Source organism: Neovison vison, chromosome 11 (assembly GCF_020171115.1).
Source record: "Neovison vison isolate M4711 chromosome 11, ASM_NN_V1, whole genome shotgun sequence".
NCBI lineage: Eukaryota > Metazoa > Chordata > Mammalia > Carnivora > Mustelidae > Neogale > Neogale vison.
This window is the reverse complement of record NC_058101.1, coordinates 88,755,552-88,773,918: the sequence shown is the minus strand read 5'-3', so window position 1 is coordinate 88,773,918 and position 18,367 is coordinate 88,755,552. Positions and strand designations below refer to the sequence as shown.

The following is an 18,367-nucleotide window of genomic DNA, read 5'->3' as shown; positions in this document are numbered from 1 at the left end:
TAAGTTCTTTATAGATTTCAGATATAGCACTTTATCTGACAAGTCATTTGTAAATATCTTAAGGAAGTAAAAAGTCTTAAAACTTGCATGATTATTCCACCAACTTTTAGCTTTCTATGGAGTAAGTGAGAATCTGGTGCTTTTCTGATTCTGGATCTTTTGTATGTTTTCAATCTCTGAGAATTTATAGGATCTTTTCTTTATCTCCAAAGTCCTGAAATGTAACATTGGCATGCTTTAGTGTGATATATTTTTTTTTTGTCGTTGTATGCATTATGCAAGGCAAAAGTGTGCTCTCTCAACCTACAAACTCATATAATCTATCAAGGGATCTTCTTGATTATTTCTTCAAAAGTATCCTACCCTAATCTTTTTGTAGTCTCTCTTTCTAGAACCCCTATTTATTAGAGTGTTGGGACTCCTGAACCCTAATCTTGTCCTTTCCGCTTCCATTTTCCATTTCTTTATTTTTGATTGACTTTCTAGAAGACTGTCTCAAATTCATCTTCCAAACTGCCTTCCAAAAATTTCTATTTAACTTCAAAGAGCAATTTTTTGTTCTGTGGATAGTTCCATTCTATGGCCTTTTCTCACTGTCATCCAGATGCTCTATCTCTTCCTCCCATGTGGGGATATGAATTATAAAGTTTGTTTGTTTTTGAAGTTTTCTTCTGCTTCATGCATAATTTCTTCAGATATTTGTTTGATTTGATTCTCTCTGACATGCCACAGGCTTTCCTTAATTGCCTGGTAATCCTTGGTTGTCTATTCATATTTAAAAATAAAGGAAGACCAGAACTTGACTGGAACAGTCAGGTACACATTCCTATAGGGTGCTCTGGCTTGGTTAATTGTTTTTTGTTTGTGTCTTTGTTTTTGTATTTAATGAGCTTCCCCTAGCGGACTCAACCACATTCTCACCTGGAAAGTCGAAGTGTGGCTGACAGTTCATTACTCTCACAGACCTGCTACTAACCCTCCCACTCTCAGCACCACCTCCACGCCTCTTCTGAGATTTCTAATCTTTCTGTGCTTCTGTAGCTCTCAGCCTTCTCAGCTTTCCTTACTGCCAGCTTTGGTTTTCATTGTTAATTTAGTTTTCCACTGAAAGCCATGTGCTTTCTAGTTTCCAATATACCACTGCCGCCATATCTTCTACTGATAGGTATTTCTCTCTCTCCTTTTTTTTCTTTGCCTTTATAGGTTTGTGCCAAACAAACAGACAAGCAAACAACAACAACAATAACAAAAACCTTATGCTGTCACTTTTATGCAATTTGGGGAAAAAGGGAGAGCAAATGCGTGTTTACTTTGCCATATTTCTCCTGAAGTCTTGAGCCTGTCTGTCTCATCTGTGTGGGTTCTGTGGTGGCCCTGGAGGCAGCCCAGCTGAGGACTAGATCTCTTCATCATTACAGTCTAGTGTCCAGCATTATCCATCAGAAGCTCAATAAGTAAGAGTTTACTGAATGAGTGTAGTACAGTAATTTTTTTGAAACATTAACCAATGTTTTGCTTTGTTTTCTCACCAGTACTTCATTTTCCCCTTTCCAGGTAGACTACTGTGTTGTCATGATTTCAGGGAATGCAGGGGACCACAGAAAACAAACTGTTGCTAGATTTTGAGTTTCAAAGTTTCAGTATTTAGGAAAATTGAAAGGACTCATACTATAGACAAAAATATTGGGACAAAAGATTGTGAAGCATCCCTCTACCTTGCGCCTGGAACTGGAAGACTGATCCAACAGAGAGTCAGAGCTGAGCTCCTGGCAGGCAGCCAGCTTTATAGAAAAAATGGGTAGTGTGTCTAGACAGTCAGGATAATCTCATAATCAGGAGCACTGGAAAGTTTCTTGCACATTCAAGAATGAAAACAAGGTGAGTGGAGAAAGCCAGTAGATCTAAAGGGGCCTTATAAATAAGAGTGAAGGTTAAGAAACACCAGACTGGACCACGGAATGGAGAGACAGGATGATGTTTGTGTCACTGGATACATCATGGACAGATGACACTGAGCATCACATCCCTTTGGCACAATGCAAGTCCCTTGGTACTTAAACACCATCCTAGGGAAATCCACAAAGGAACTAAGACTACGTTTCTGCCACCCAAGTAAAATGGGAGCCCAAGATCGAAATTAAGTTGACTTACCAGAAAAAAAAAAAAAATTACATTTCCACAATATTTCTACTGGCTAGTTGAAATTCATATATACTAAACAAATATGGGGATGACAATCACCAGATTATTCACTAGAAAATTCACTTAAAAAGTCACAAATATTTATACATGAGATAATCAAATATGTTAAAGTAACACATGCTGAATTAAAGCACAGATTTACTTGCAAATGACAAATCATCCATAAGATCAACCATGTGGTTTGTAGACTGGGTAGATGACTTCGCTAAACTGTTTATATTGTTATTAATCTTAATGGAATCACTAAGGAATACAGAAACATCTAGCATATGTTAGGACGTATGAAACATACGTTAGGATGGCCACCTTCAGCCAAGACGAAGGCCAGCGCTCTCTCCAAGAATGGCTACAACAGCTGCCTAAAGTACACCAAACAGTATCTGCTTGAAGGCACTGAAGAACTCCTGGGGAAACTTGGCCTTGAGCAACGAGATTCCAGAGAAGGAAGAAACTTGGAGAGGAGAACTGGCATTCTGCACTTGATTTTTCCTCTGGTAAAACAGCATTTGCCTACTCTGAGCACTGGGCATGAGGCCAAGGACCAGGCCATGGATGCAGGCAGGAGGGGCCGAGAAGGCAACAGAATTTTTGGCAATTTGGGGATTTGGAGAGAAAAACTGGAATCTTATGAGTCTGGGATGCCAGTGAGAAGGGTGGGTGGAACATCGAGCATGACACTTGACCTGTTTTCCCAGATTCCAATGCTGCCTGAGTAGGATATTAAGAAACTAAGCAGAATGCCTGTAAAAGGACAGCTGAGTCCCAAAGGACTCACCAGGAGGAAAAGTTTACAGTGGGCACCCTGGTCCTCAGGTGCAATTTTAGGAGGGTGTTTTGCTATAACAAAAATATTACACATGATTTCTTGTGGTTCCAGAGCCTGGGAAGTCCAAGATCAAGGCATTGACAAATTCAGTGTCTGGTGAGAGCTGACTTACTGATTCATAGACAATCCTCTTCTCACTGTGTCCTCTCATGGTGGGAGAGCTGAGCGAGCTCTCCAGGGTCTCTTCTGTAAGGCCACCACTCCCATTCACGAGGACTCCGCCCTCAGGACCTAATGACCTTCCAAAGCCCCACCTCACAGCACCATTGTGTTAGACATGAAAACTTCAACATACGAATTTGGGGGAGATATAAACATTCAGTCCATAGCAGAGGCTTCTATTCTAGAAACAGGGATAGATCAGAGATGGGAAAGAACCTCACAAAAACTATAATGCACTCTGACATTCTGGAAAACACAAAACTGCAAGGACAAAGATAGGATCTGTAGCTGCCAGGGGTTTGGGCTTAGGAGGCAGGAATAGATGAACCACAGAGGATTTTTAAGGCAGTGAAACTATTCTTTATGATACTATAATGGGGGATCCCTGTCATATACATTTGTGAAACCCCAGAGAATGGGTTCACTCACCTAGGGTGAACTACAGACTCTGAGTATAACCATGCGTCAATGTAGAGTCATCCTTGGTCAAAAAAGAAATGTAGGTTCCTGGCATAGGCTGTTGATAGTGGGGGAGGCTATGCATGTGTAGGGGCGGGGGCATACAGGAACTCTGTGCTTTCTGCTCGACTTTTCTGTGAACTTAATACTGCTCCAAAAAAATAAAACTAAACAAAAAAACAAAAACCCTATAACGCAACCTGCAGTCAGGTCTATCTTTGATTGGATTAAAGTGGCCAGCTCCCCAGCGGAGGAAGGGGTCAAGACTCTCTGGAGAAAGATTTCACCCATAAGCCTCTACAGTATTTAAAATACAATGTCTGGTCAATTCAGGAGACATTTAGCAGACATTCTAGGAGATGGAAACAATTACTAAAAACCATGGAAAAATAGAAATAGACATATTAATCTGGATATCTTCGTTATCAAAAACATTTAAAATAAGTATGATGAGTGTACTTGGGGAAAACAGATAAAAAGAATGTGTATTATTGGCTCAAATATAGCTACGAACTGTGGAGTACAATATACATAAAAAAACTAGTAATGATAGTATCTTACATTTATTGAATGCTAATTTTGTGCCACGCATTGTTCTAAGTGATTCTTTAATTTCTCGCAACAATCCTGTGAAATAAATATTTCACTTTACAAATGAGGAAACCGAGGTGCAAGATGGTTCGGTAAATGCTAATGCTCACATAACAAGTCAATGGCTGAATTTGAATTTGATCTCAGGTAGTCCAACCCAGGAGCCCTTGCTTTGAGTCACAGTGCTATCTTGAGTATCCACCTTCTCCAGCTGTAACAGCCATAGATGATCATGTTTTGGTTAAAGAGATGTAGGGCCCTGGGGTGCCTAGCTGGCTCAGTCATTAAGCTTCTGCCTTTGGCTCAGGTCATGATCCCAGGGTCCTGGGATCGAGCTCCCACATCAGGTTCACTGCTCAGCAGGAAGCCTGCTTCTTCCTTTCCCACTCCACCTCCTATTCCCTCTCTCTCTCTCTCTCTGCCAAACAAATAAATCAAATCTTGAAAAGAGAGAGAAGTAGGACACTGACAGTTCAAATTATTTAGGTCACCAAAATGTTTTCTGTTTTCTCGTGGCCTCAAACCATGAGAATGTGAGCAGTCCAGGGTAGCCAAAATTGCACAGAGATGTATTCTTGAAGCCATGCTCCCAATAGTGCTTGTCTGTGAGTGCTAGAAACTCAGAAGAAATGTGTCTAATTTTAGGAAAATAAAAAAAGTATGTGAAATTTGTTCTAAAAGAGTCCTCAATATCAACCATCCCCTAAATTACTTTTGTACACTTTTGCCTGGACACACTTTAATTATTATAATTGCCACCTATGAATTCTTAGCTGCAGAACTACAGTTAATTCATTTATCCCACCCGTGGGTAGATAATTCGAACTGAAAATTCCACCACATACATAGGTTTCTTCTTTTTCTAGCAGTACTCGTTGAATAAACCAAGTCTCCATTCTTCAGTACACACTGTTCTTGTTAACAGATGAGATGGTTTACTACCTTACCAGGTAAACATTCAAGAAATGTACTTGAAAGGGCAGTGGACTCCTCACCATAAAATCTGTCCCTCTCTCCTGCACTTCTTTTCCCAATAATGCATTTTCACCACCAGAAAAATTAACCATTTGATTTTAATTTTTCCAAGTCTCTTCTAAACAGATAAATCAAACCTTTGTCATCATTTTTACCTTAGTATGAATTAATGAACGACTCAATCTCATAGTCAGCCAGCTGGGATCAGGGACATGGGAAGTTGGTGTTTTGACTGGGATGAAGTGAGTGCAAGTCATGACGATTTTTGAACATAAATTACAGCTCTACTGTTTGTCTTAATCACCGCAAAATGAAGACAGTCATTAAGCTACCTCTTAGAATTGTTGTGAAGATTGCATGAGAGTAATAAACATAAATATGCTTTGGGATAAGATGAGGCACACAGTAGGTGCCTAATAAATGATGGCTTTTATAATTAATAATGATGACTATGGCAATAATGGAAAAATTGAAAGGAATCAAATATACCTTAAAAGATGGAAAGACAGTTATGGCAGTAGATCTGAATAAAGTTTAATGAAAGAGTTAAATGAAGCCCTCAACTCACAGAGCAAATTTTCACTGTCCAACATCATTTTTGCTGCTTTGGATGATGTATGAAAGAGTAGGATGCATCTTGCAATCTCATTGTTTAGCACGCAAACTTAAATATTTGTAGATTTATAAATCCATTTAATCATTTAAGAAATCTTGTGGAATCAAAAAGTCAAGTTTAGGGTTAAATTATTTTCTTTCCATTTATCTAGTAATCCATGATCTCTTCGTAGGTCTATTTATTTACTTATGAACAAAGCAATCACCTGACATCATGCCCACCCACATAGGGTTAGATGCACTCTTGTTTTTCTCATAGGCAAATTATCTGCCTGACTTATTATTGGCAACATATTTCTGTTGAGCTATTTTTTTCCCCTATAACAACAGTAGATTACATATAAAACTCCAATACTTTCTCACTGAGTTCCATTTGTGACCAGAAAAATACCCCTCCAAGGCTGTTCAAAGGTTATAGAAATGAAGTTTGGCTACAGATCCAACATAAGCCAGTTGTCTCCCAGGGTGCAAGAATTCAGGAATTACCTCATTAGTGCCATGTTCTTACCAACCTGGCTTCTCAGAACGATTACACCTGGGCTAGTTTTCTGGTTAGCTTTGCGGGTGATGCAATGTTTACTCAGTCAGCTAAGAAGCATGTATATCCATGAATAAGTGTGACTGGAGAGAAAGATCTAGAAAGGCCGAAGTCTCTGTTTACACAAGGATACCACATAGGGGGACGGGCCTGACTAGAGAACTCAGTGAGTCACTCACTCACCATTGGTCAGTGACCTAATCACTTACCAGGTGTTGACCTTGAGCAAGTAACTCATGGGCATCTCGCCTTTCTCAAGGACAAACAATATTGTTAGAGTAGACGGTTTCTCAATTCCCTTTCTCACTCTAACATTCTGCTACTCTTACCTACAGAGAGGAAATTGAAGTTAAAGCCTTTTTCTTTCTTTTGAAAATGTTTTTAAAGATTTTATATTTTGAGAGAGAGCACCTGCGTGTACGTGTGAGCACAAGGGGAAAGTGGGGGGCTGAGGCAGAGAGAGAGGGGAGAGAGAGAGAATCTTAAGCAGGCTCCACACTGGGCATGGAGCCTGATCTCACTACACTGAGATCATGACCTGAGCTGAAATCGAGTTTGACGCTTAAGTGACTGAGCCACCCAACTGCCCCAAGACTTTTGTTTCTTATTAAGAGGTGCCACTTTCAAAGGTTATCATGATAACTACGTATGTGGAGATAAAGGATTTCAATAAAATTAAATTACACAAATAAGCGCAATAAAATAAAAGCCAACTAATTTTCTCAAGTGAACGTTTAATGTCACATAACCGCCCACAAATCTGGTTGACTTACTTTTACAAGGGCACAAAGGCAAGTTAATGGAGAAAGGATAGTCTTTAAATGGTGCTGCAACAAGTGGATATTCACATGCAAAATAAATAAATAAAACTAGACACAGACCGTATGCATTTCACAAAAATTAACCCAAAACGGTTCATGGGAGGTCAAGTATAACTCCTTATCCCTTCAGTGTGAGCTACATTTAGTTGTGACTTCCTTCCAAAGAGTACAGTATGAAAAGGGGAAAAAGAGGAACTTTAGGGGCACCTGGGTGGCTCAGTGGGTTAAAGCCTCTGCCTTCAGCTCAGGTCAAAATCCTAGGGTTCTGGGATCGAGCCCCGCGTCGGGCTCTCTGCTCCGCAGGGAACCTGCTTTCTCCTCTCTCTCTCTCTGCCTGCCTCTCTGCCTACTTGTGATTTCTCTCTGTCAAATAAATAAAAATCTTTAAAAAAAAAAAAAAAAGAGGAACTTTATGGTGGAGAAACCTGACAAACACCAGCTCAGCCAGGTGATCAAGGTCCACGTCAACAGCTGCTATCAATAATGCTATCAATATGACAGCATATACTACAATTTGTTGTTGCTTTTCCTACATAAAATTCATAAGCCCTGTCTAATCATAAGGAAAAATCAGACAGGTCCCAAGTGAGAGACTTTCTACAAAATACCTCATCAATACCTCCCAAAATTGTGAAAGCCAACAAAAACAAGGAAAATTAAAGAAACTGCCATACCCACACATACCATAACCTCAGAAGACATGATGACTGCATGTAATGTTATATCCTGGACTGAATCCTGGAACAGAGGAAGGATGTTAGATAAAAACGAGGGAAATGTGAATAAAAAAAAGACGTTGGCAAATACTAATGTATCCATATTAGTTCTTTAATTGTGTCATAGGTACCATTGTGTGCAGGGTACAAGGAACTCTCTCTTGTACGTTTGCAATTTTTCTATAAATCTTAAACTATTCTAAAATTAAGGCTTTATTTTTTAAAAAGGAACTTTCTGGGTATTTCCAGTCAAAATATTCACATCAGTAATATTGCTTTGAATTTTTTTTCTCTCTCCTTCCTTCCTAGTACATGATATGGCTGCTACATAGTATTATTTGGTCCTTTAAAGATCCTTCAATTTTGAAAATTAGTTGCATCCATAGAATTACATCTTTGAAGCCAAAATAATACCAACCAAAAATAAGAGAAAAAGCAGCTCACTCTTTGTGTGTATTTCATCAAACAAAACAATCATAACAAACCATCACGTGAATAAGAAGAAACCAATGGGAGCCCAACTGACTTGGGGATGATCTTATTATGTAAAATTAAATGATCTGGAGTGGGTTGAAATAGGCAAAAGCCAGTGCAGGCTGGTTTCTTCACTGTATAGTTAATCTTAGGTTAGTTACTCTTTGATTTGTTCCCTGTTAAAATGTTTCCCAGGAATGTCATCTGGCACACACCCTGAATACTGAGAGTTCAGAAACTTGCATTTTGGTCCTAATTTACGCACCAAGCACTTGTCTGACACAGAGTCTCCACTCTTTACCATGGATAAAGAATATACCAACTTATGTCACCATCAACGGTGAAGGAATGCGCCCATTTTCCTTTACCTATGTCCTTAATCTACAAATGTGATAGGTAAAAAAGTGATCATTTGTTGTTTTTATTAGCATTCATTTTGTTATTAGTTTGAGCATTGATAACTTCTCTTTCTTCTTTTGTGAGTTGCCTATTCATAGCTTGCCCTTTCTTCCTCAAGGGCATTCTTTAGTTCTTTAACAGAAATGCGCAGAGCTGACCTCCAAGATCTCTCCCTGGTTCTGGTTACAGATACAAGAGTAACTTATTACCACTGGCTGATGCATTATCATGGATTTGATTTTCAGATTACCTGGCTTCACCTAGCACACAGTGGGAACCCAAGGAAGGGATGTAGGATGGGCAAGAAAAAAAAAAAAACAGCTGAAGTTTAAACTGAAAAAGAGGAATATTGGGCACCTGGGTGGCTCAGTGGGTTAAGCCTCTGCCTTCGGCTCAAGGTCATGATCTCAGGGTCCTGGGACTGAGCCGCACATGAGGGATCGAGCCCCACATCAGGCTCTCTGCTCAGCTGGGAGCCTGCTTCCTCTTCTCTCTCTGCCTGCCTCTCTGCCTACTTATGATTGCTGTCTGTCAAATAAATAAATAAAATCTTAAATTAAAAAAAGAGAGAGAGAGAGAGAGAAATGTGATGGGATCTGACTCCAAATAGTCGAGGAATAGTCACAGGGGAAGGGACAACAGCCATGTTCTAGGAGATTCCAGAGAAGAGACTTAAGGCCAACAGATATGTAGGAGCGGCCTACATCTGAACCAATATAATCTTTTCTGTCACAGATGTCCCGAAGGAGAGTGCCTCTCACTGGAATAGCTGTGGCTCCTCACAGCTGAGGATGGAAATTCCCACTCACCCACTGGGTTTGTTTTTTTAAAACTGCCTTGCTTTCTCCATCTCATTACTTCCTGCCAACCTCATTCCTCTCCCCAGAGTTTCTGATACCCAACCCTGTGATGGTTTCTACTACAAATATTTCATGTCTGCCAGGGGTTTGGGAAAGAGAAAAAAGGAGGGAGGAGTTTGAGGGGCATTGCCCTGGATCACGGAAAAGCCTTCTGCAAGGCCAAGAGTCTTAGTACAAGAGACCACATCGGTGCAAGTCACTTCCCCTCCCAGCAGCGCTCTAGTCCCCTGAGAGCCCCCGATCTTTCCAGGGCCACCAACCAACACAATACAAGAAATATCTCCTTTCACAACCCAAGACCTCGTTTCATAACGAAGGCAATTTCCCCATGCTTGGAATCCTCTCTTGGCAGCTTTTTTAAAATGCTTAAAACTCCTCCTACATATTTTAATCCAGCTACCTAAGAGATCCACGTAAGAAGTCTCCCTAAATTCATAATCTTTTTTGGTGACGGAAAGGCCTGTTTTGCCAAACTGCAGCATTAGAATCCAGGGGAGCTCATTTCTTCCCTCAGCTGGGAGGAAAGCCCCAGGCACTGAGTACACGTCCCAGTTTTTCCAGCCTTTAAGTGATGTATTGGTTGAAAGCCACAATGCATTCATTATAGACGGGCGTTCCTAGAGTAATGGCTTTTTCTCTGAGACAGCAGTTTCCTCCCAGGCCATCAGGGAAAATTAGAAGAACACAAATATACTTGGTGGGCAACCTTCCTGAAAGTATCCTGCCATCTCACATTTTCCCTAACATAGAAGACGGCCTCACAGAAGAAGGACATAATCTGAAACATTTCTTTTCAATTTCCTCCGGTCAGATCAAAGCTTGAGGTAACCCTATTGCAGTCGAATACAGAAAATACAGTCTTTACCGGAAGACATAAACATCAAAGGGCAGCACTTTTTAAATTTTTATAAAACAAGTTGAGTACCTGCCTCACAGTTTATCAGTTTCATTGATACTAGGGACAAATACCAGCAACCGCCTCGCTTCTAAGTCACAGAATATTTTATTACTTTTTTTTTTTTTTTTTTGCAAAGATAATCCAGGCAGTAAAATAATGGACTGAGTGACAAAAACCGAAATTATCTCTAGGCAGGTTTCAGGTCAAGCTGTACCGGGCGTTATCTGCATCTGACTAGCCACACCTGTTGCTGAGTACCTTGCTATCGCAAGGCTGTTCATCTATTTAATTCATTCAAGGCGCCCCTCACCTCTCAGGAGGATCTGACCTGGAGACCTGCCACATCAGGGCTTCCGCTGTACTTAACATGGCCTCTATTGGTGTTTTTATGACATTACATGGAAATCATCCTTTTTTACATGTCTGTCTCCCCTACTACTCTGTGAACTCTTCAAGGACTACAGGGATGTCTTATTCATCTTCACTCAGAATGTGAGTGCCTGGAGCAAAATAACAGTTCAATGTGTGTTTGTTGAGGGAGTGACCAAAACGATAGCCTGCCATCACACGGAGGCCCAGTGGTTAAGACGTAGCACCTCCGTGGCAGGTGTCTTGCATTTTTCAACGCCACTTCCTCACCCTGCCACTTTTCAACTCTGTGACGTTGCACAATTAACCCCCTGCACCTCAATTAATCTGTTAAATGGGGTAATAATAGGATTTCCCTCATAAGGTTATTGAGTTAGTATATACGATGGAAATTGTGGGAAAATGCAGGTGCACTAATATTTAATGTATATTTGCTGTGGTTGATATTGTCATTAATAACATTATTATGGCTAGACAATATTAATACCCCTAGTAATAATACTGGAAGAATTTCTGACATGGGTTCAGGGGTCTTTGCATCAGAGCCTTTGATAGCAAGGAGGCAAGTAAGATACACACCACATGGTAGACAGCAGAATGAGGTATAAATGTTCTCTGTCATCTGTGAACGATACGTAGCTAATATTGGGTAAATACTCCCCATGAGACGGTAATGTATTAGATGTTTTATACATATAACCTCTTTTATTATTTTTGTTGATAGATTTTATTTTTTAGAGCAGTTTTAGGTTCACAGCAAAATTGAGGGGATGGTACTGAGGTTTTTTACTCGTGGGTAGGGAAAGCCCCATTATCAACATCCCCCACCAGACTGCTCCACGTGTTACAACAGACGAACCTACATTGACCCATCAACCGCCCAGAGTCCATAGTTCACACTTGGGTTCACTCTTGGTGCTGCGCATTCTATGGGGTTGTTCAAATGTATAATGACATGTGTCTACCATTACGCTACCATACTGAGCTGTTGCATTGTCTTAAAAGCCCACTGTAAAATACCACTTTACATTTTCAAAACAATTATGAGAGAGATGTTCCTATTCTTATTCTCATCTTTAAAAGCTATGGAAAATGAGGTTCAGAGGGCATAAACAACTTGTCAAAGATTATACACCAACAAGTGGATCATCTGGCCCCAGAACCCATTATCTTTCTGTTCCACGTTGCCTCTCAGTGGAATATGCAGAGAGCAGATGATTCCCAGAAATGTAATTAAGTGTTCCCTATAGCAGTGCCCAACTTATGAGGATATAAGCCACTGTCACCAGGCCTCTTCAGCCTAAGGTGCTAATGAGTTCTCAAGAACAGTAATATCCAGATAATGGTAGTTTTTAGGCCTCCCTCCAGCCCTGAATGTAGTTCACTGGCTATATTTCTGGGAGTTGAAGTAGAATTAAGAAAAATATATTTTAATGCAAGTCATTATGAAATTATTACATAGTCCTAGCATAATAGTTCAGATTTCTCCCGGGAGTCCTCAGTCAAAACTAGGCTATGCCCAACTACAAAACTCTAGGGATGGATTTCATATTTTCTGGCCCACAACAGGCCACACTTCGTTTCTCAAAGAAGCGCCAATCTAACTGGGTGCTTTTAAATCACAGCACTATCCATCAAGTTGCAGATACTATTATCTTCGGTCTGTGGGTGACGACGCTGAGTTTTTCAGAGTTAAGTGACTTGTCCAAAGTCCTAGAGTAGAAGATGAAACTCCAATGTTCAGCACCCACACCGCCTCAGCGACAACCATTTACTGTGGACTGGCTTTGCAACAGGCACTGCGCTGAGAGGGAGGGCTGCAAGTGGAAAAGTGAATAAGACAGTTCCCACCCTTGTTGGGGAGACAGACCCATAAATAATTATCATGAAATGTAAAAATGGTGATACAAGATATACATAAAATGCCACTGGAACACATGGAATTCTTTAAAAAGGATGTGACATCTGAGCTGGGCGTTGGAGAATGAGGAGGAGTCTGTCCAGGAAGGGAAGTGCACGGGAAGCAGAAGGCAATGCTGGGGCGTCGAGTGTGTGGGAAATGTGAGGGAGTGACTTCTTGATTTTGTCTGCATTTTAAAAGGTGAGACACTTTAAATTACATTATTCATAATACAATAGTAATAAACCTTGCAAAAGTGTCCTTTAAGGCGGCTGCTTGTTTTATATATATATATATATATATATATATATATATATATATATACACACACACACACATTTAAAATCACTTCATTCTGGTGTGCTTTAGGATGATTATCTTAACTTTCATCCTTACTCTATCTCAGTGGTTCTTGTTTGGGGCCATCTTGGCCCCAGGGGACATTTGGTAATGTCTGAAAACGTCTTCAGTTGTTACAACTTGAGCAGGACACAGACATTTCTGGTACTTAATGAATCTAAACCCACGTGTTGCTAAGTACCCTACAGGGCACAGACCAGCCCCACACAGCAGAGAATTAGCCCATCCAAAATGCCAGCTGTGCCGAAGTTGAGAATCCCTGCTCATCTGCTTGGGATTGACACGATTCTCCCTCCGACTACAAGCAGAGTCCCGAGCAGGAGCCCCCCGGAACTGAACCACAGACCTTTCCATTTCAGCAGGAACAGCCCTGGAGCTAACAAACCTACTCTTGCTCCCAACCTGGCAAAAAACCTGCTCTGTGTTTTCTGGGTACAGAGAGAACACAGAAGACACAAAAAAGCAAGTTGATCACGGGAACACTTAAAAATAATTCACTAATGGTTTGTCTAATAAAAAGAACCATCAAACTAAGTTTTAAAGGCCCTGCCCCAGTCTGTGAAGGGACACAGTATTTTTTTTTTCCTATGTCATTTTGTCTTTACTTTGCTTACTTAACAGGAATAACAACAGTCAACGTTACTGAGCGCTTACTGGATACCAAGTACTGGGCTGACTGCTTTATGGGAATTATCCCCCATTATATTACTTCCAGAATGCACGTTTTCTCCTACCAGACACTTACCCTGCGGAGAGAAAACACTGGAGCAGTTCCACAAGAAGGCAGTTACATCACACGGCTATCAGTTTTCACTGAGTGAGGCAGGAGAGAAAATGCATTCATCAGACCAGCAGAGTTCGATAAGCAGCTCCTGGGGGGGCATCTATCTCTCAGCTTGGTGCTATTCTCTCAGAAGGCTTTTACCCTCAAGGAACTAGCAGAGAAAAAAATATATATATATCAGCTTCTACTCCAACACAATTAGATACCCTTATGGTAGATGAACCACTTATATTCCTCAGTAATTCCAGGCAAGAAAAGTATCGTATAAGCGTTATGTTTTAGGGAACATGGCTTAACGCAGGCCCAGTACTGGGTTCAAACAGGAGGAGTTTAGTGGTAAGAGTTGCTTTATTGGAGAATTTTAGGGTTTGTTTTTGTTTTATAATGGAGGCTGGGCAGGTGAGAACAACAGAGAAGGAGAAGGAAAGCATAATGACCTTTCCCAAAGCCCCCTCTACAGACTAGTCTGAGCCTTACAGAGATGATTTTTCAAACATTTTTTGTCTCTGACTCCAGCAAGAAATGCGATTTAACCCGTTCCTGGTAACATTTTCATAAAACACTCTTTATACTTTCAAAAGTGACACACTGATCTTTTCTACCCTGATTCCATTTCATTTTCTTTAACGTTGGTCTTGAACTACTAGGTGAGCACATGTCCTGGTTTTTCCAGAACAGTTCAGTTTATGCCTGTTGTCGCAGTGTAATTATCACTACCTCCCTTTTTCACTCACTGAATTGATTTCATAACCCACCAGCTCGCGTTTGGAAAAATCCTGCTATACAGAAAGAAGCCTCAAGCAGCAGGTGAAGGAACTGCTTTCAGAAGGAGAAATAGCGGCCTCAGGGCTCAGACTGCAAGGAGGAAACCGCTCAACCGGACTGCCCACTACCGATTTCTAAACCAAGGTTTGGAGATTTGGGGATCCGCCCTTTTGGCAGGGCGGACGGACAGGAGCGTGAGATGTCGCCCCCTAGTGCTTTTGTATGAAGTCATCATGGGACCAGGCTCTTCACGCACAGAGGTTAGTTATTAAGAAGCATGAAACTAGAAGGTACTATGCTAAGTGAAATAAGTTTATCAGAGAAAGATAGTTATATGATTTCATTTATGTGGGGAATCTGGGGCTCAGATGGGTCATCTGGGTGGCTCAGTCACTTAAGTGTCGGAATCTAGATTTCAGCTCAAGTCATGAGCAGAGGGTTGTGAGATAGAGCGCCAAGCTAGCTCCCTCTGCCCCTCACCCCGCAACTCTTCCTCTCTTTCAGAAAGGAAGGAAGGAAACGAAACAGAAAGAACAGGGTGCCTGTGTGGCTCAGTTGGTTAAGTGTCTGCCTTCAGCTCAGGTCATGATCCCAGGATCCTGGGATCCAGTCCACAAGTCTGCTTCTCCCTCTACCCTTCCTGCCTGCTCATGATCTCTCTCGCTCTCTCTCTCTCTCAAATAAATTAATAAAAAAATTTTTAAAAAAAGAAAGAAAGAAAAGAAACAGAACAGATAAACATAGAGGAAGGGAAGGAAAAAGTAAGACAAAATCAGAGAGGGAGACAAACCATAAGAGACTCTTAACTGTAAGAAACAAACTGAGGGTTGCTGGAGGGGAGGTGGGTGGGAGCATGGGGTAATAGGGTGATGGACATTATGGATGGAACTCGATGGAATGAGCACCGGGTGTTATATGCAACTGATGAATCGTTAAATCTGAAACTAATAATATACTATATGTTAATTAACTGATTTTAAATTAAAAAAAAAAAGAAGGATTATGGTCTCAACCCAGAGATCACTGAGACACTAAAAAATGCTCATGAAAGGAGGTAGGGCCTACAGAATGCAGGCTAGGGCAATAATTCAGTAGCATGGAGTTATTTCTGATCATATTTAATTCCAGAGTTTTTTAAGAAATTAATTTTTGTACATACCTATCTAACCAAAATATGCTAGAAATAGATTAGTTGCTTATTCATAAAAAGCTATTCAAAAATTTTAAAAAACAAATTTTTGTTTCCTTTAACATTAAAAAGAAATTTACTCAGAGGTACAGAAGTTTCTATAACTTTCCTGTGAAATAAAACTTAAATTTGAAATGAAAAGCACTGAACACTTTTACAGTACTTTCTTCTAAGGAAAAGGAAATTTTTACTTACTTTAAAACTGCTTTGGATATTCATTTATTTAAATCCTTCTCCATGTTTCCCCATCATAAGATATATTTGAAATGAGTGAAATCACGCAGAATTTGTTATGACGCTGCAATTCAGGACAAAGTATTTGGAAAGTGGACTGACCCATATTCTCCCCAAATATTATATTCTTATCAAAAAAGAGTAGTTTTCCCCTACATTTTTAAAAAGATATTTCATATTTCTGCTCAAAATAACTAACAGCAAAATATGTCAATTCTTTTGTCTTCTGAAAATACTTGTTTTAAAATTCTTATTGCTACTTCTCTCTCAAAAGTCTTATTTAAAAAAATAGAAAAGCATTCCCCAAATCAGTTGGTAACACCTGGAATTTCCGTGTTCTTTTATTTGCTGGGGCTTCTGGGCATGGCTTCAGCAGTACCATAGCACAAATCCAGCAACGTACGTTGACACATTCTTCTCATGTACCGTGCTCTGCTGTGGGCTTAAGACTACAGACAGCTTCTGGCTTTTTTTAGCTTTCCAGGCAAGGGCCCAAAAACAACTTGTTAAAATAGGTGTTTTAAGAAAGATAGAAGCGAAAGAACTATAGTCCTGATTGAGTGCTTTGAAATGTCCTCAATGCCTTTGGATCCCTCCTCTAGAATACCAGACTTTCTCTGAAAATGACAAGCTGGACCTTTACTGTCGAGTTTCCAAAGGGACACAAGAATACATGTTCTAATGCTGCATTGTATTCTCTAACACAACATTAGATATGGAGATTAAAACTGTCCAGAGAACTGACCCTGATAAAAAAAATCCCTTTGACCTTATGCCTGGCTACTTCATTCCTTCTGTGTCTCTTCTTCAAGCACTTTGTTCACTTGGCTTTCCAAGATGGCTCCTGGCCTGGATTTCTCCCAGCTCTCTGATCACCTCTGCTCCATCTCTTTGGCTGGATCCTTCTCATTTCCCCAGATTCTGAACATGGAGTACATCTGGTTCCATCTCTGGCTTGGTTTTGTCTCTTTTTTTTCTTCACCCACACTCCTCAGCTGATCTCATTTATTCTCACCACACTTAGTAAACCATTCCCTTCATTCTCCTGCCTTTAAATTCAATCTATGTTAATGATTCCTAAGTATGGAACTCAAAACACCTCCCATGGTTTCCAGGCTCACAGATCTAGTCGCCAACCGAGTGTCTAACAGGCATCTCAACCTTAATGTGTCTACAACTGAGTTCCTAATATTGTTCCCATCCTTCAATCTGCTCCTTCCACTGTCTTCTCCATCTCAGTTCATGGCAACCCCAACTTCCCGATTGCTCAGGCCAGAGACCTTGAAGCCATCCTTCATATTTCTTCCTCTCACATGCTGTATCAGCAAATCTGGTTGCCTCTGCTTCAAAAAGGTAGCAAGAATTTGACTGACCCAGACACTATACAATTGTAAGAGGCCCCCCTGACACTGAACATATTACGACTGGTGCCTCGGAAGCTCCGATCTGTAAGACAACTCCCACTGTCACCAACCTGATCCGACCACCACCATCTCCGACCTCTTTCAAGGTTACAGCCTTGTAACTGGTATCTTTGCTTCCACCTTTTCCCTTCCACTTTTTCCCTTCTATCCTCAATAAAATAAAACAGAGATTCTGGTAAACCCTAAGTCATATCATATTGTTTCTTACCTCAGAATTTTCCAGCTCAATCCATTCAGAGTAAAGCAAACACTTTACATCAGCTTCTAAGACCCTACATTATATGGTCACCTATCACCACTCTGACATTATCCACCAACACCCTGTTTCCCTTTCTCCACTCTTGGTGCTCCAACCACTTCGTTATTCTTTGAGCATGCCAGGGACACTTCTATCTCAGGCCTGGTCCTTTCTGTTCCCCAGATAAATAAACTCATATAATAAGTTTAAATAAACTTACCTTAGATTCCTCTCTTCCTTTAGATCTTTACTCAAATGTCACTGCTAGGTGAGGCCTGCCTTGGCTCCCCTATCTATAATTTTGACCATCCCATCCTATACTTCCTTTTGCTGCTCTGCTTTTTTTTTTTTTTTTAATTAACACATATCACTATCTAACATTTGGGAGGATAGGACATTATCCTTCAGAATCCTGCAATAAACATTTTCAGATGACTTTTATATGGCATTATGCTCCAAGTAAGTAAAATACATGGGTCCAGGAATCAAGAGATGGAAGCAGAAATGGCCCATTTACTAAAACTCCCACTAATCTACTTGGAGAATTTGTGCTTACTGTCCTGTCACC

General features: G+C 40.5%; 1 long non-coding RNA gene across 2 annotated transcripts in view; it reads right to left on the bottom strand.

Annotated features, from left to right (window-relative positions):
* The window catches only part of LOC122890137, a 29,856-nt gene extending 15,879 nt beyond the window's left edge, over positions 1-13,977 (bottom strand). The window contains exon 1 of one of the 2 annotated variants that reach the window (XR_006381063.1): positions 13,911-13,977. This is a non-coding gene — a long non-coding RNA (uncharacterized LOC122890137). Of the gene's footprint in view, positions 1-6,342; positions 6,398-13,910 lie in introns of those variants that run through there. The other variant, XR_006381064.1, reaches the window with a different exon arrangement.
* Between the last annotated feature and the right edge of the window lie 4,390 nt (positions 13,978-18,367).